We start from the raw sequence: 937 nt of genomic DNA, 5'->3' as shown, positions 1-937 counted from the left end.
CCAAAAAGTCCGCCACGTCGTTCCACAGAGGGGGCCGACATCCGTGTCCCGTTTATTGCAAAAAGATATACAGAAACTGTACTGAGCCTTTGGATTCAAATGTCTTGTTCGTTTTAAATTGTTTTAAATTGTTTTGTAAAACAATTGCTAACCTTTAAAACCAAAAGATTTTGTAGACTACCTCGATGAATGGAGTTAAAAAAAATAAAACTTTGAGGGAATATTTTTTTTTTAATGATAGACTCCTAATAATACATCTTTTAAAACGCATAAAGAAATTTTCAGAAATGTGGTATTTTTCTTTTAAATGAAAAAAAAAAAAAAGAAAATCATGAATTTAAAAAAAATTATTCGTCCCTGGGTGGGCTTGAACCACCAACCTTTCGGTTAACAGCCGAACGCGCTAACCGATTGCGCCACAGAGACACACATCTTTGTCGGTATTAAATCTATCTTAAGATTTTTTTTTCTTATTTAATGGTATGTATGTTCGAAGGCCAACATGTTAGCGACACGTGACGCTGATATTAATCTCAAACCTATAGCCAGCGCTCTATTTTTAGTCTGTATTTAGGCTCTATCGTTACATTACTTCATAACGTCAAAGAAATCGCCAAATTGCGGGCGATTTAAACGCGATAACCCTTCCTCCTTCTCCTAACCCTTCCCACACTCACCCCTTTTTCAGTCGTGACTAGGCTATATAGAAAGGCGCATCTCATGGTAAGCCAGTAGCACAGACTTAAAACCTAGGTGTTATAATAAATGAGAAACTGTCATGGACTCCCCATATTGATGAAACTATTTAAAAATCCAACAAAGCATTGGGGTTTATTATTTTTTTATTAAAAGAAATTTTATTTAACCTTAACATTAGATAGATAGATAGATATATAGATAGATGGATGGATGGATGGATAGGTAGATAGACAGACAG

At 35.0% G+C, this 937-nt stretch overlaps 1 non-coding gene across 1 annotated transcript; it reads right to left on the bottom strand.

Moving 5' to 3' along the window:
* Positions 1–352: 352 nt before the first annotated feature.
* On the bottom strand, positions 353–426 carry Trnan-guu (transfer RNA asparagine (anticodon GUU)). The gene has a single exon. It is a non-coding gene; the product is annotated as a tRNA-Asn (tRNA).
* Between the last annotated feature and the right edge of the window lie 511 nt (positions 427–937).

Source organism: Biomphalaria glabrata, chromosome 6 (assembly GCF_947242115.1).
Source record: "Biomphalaria glabrata chromosome 6, xgBioGlab47.1, whole genome shotgun sequence".
Taxonomy (NCBI): domain Eukaryota; kingdom Metazoa; phylum Mollusca; class Gastropoda; family Planorbidae; genus Biomphalaria; species Biomphalaria glabrata.
Note: the sequence above shows the minus strand (reverse complement) of the source record. Positions and strands in the feature narration are given on the sequence as shown.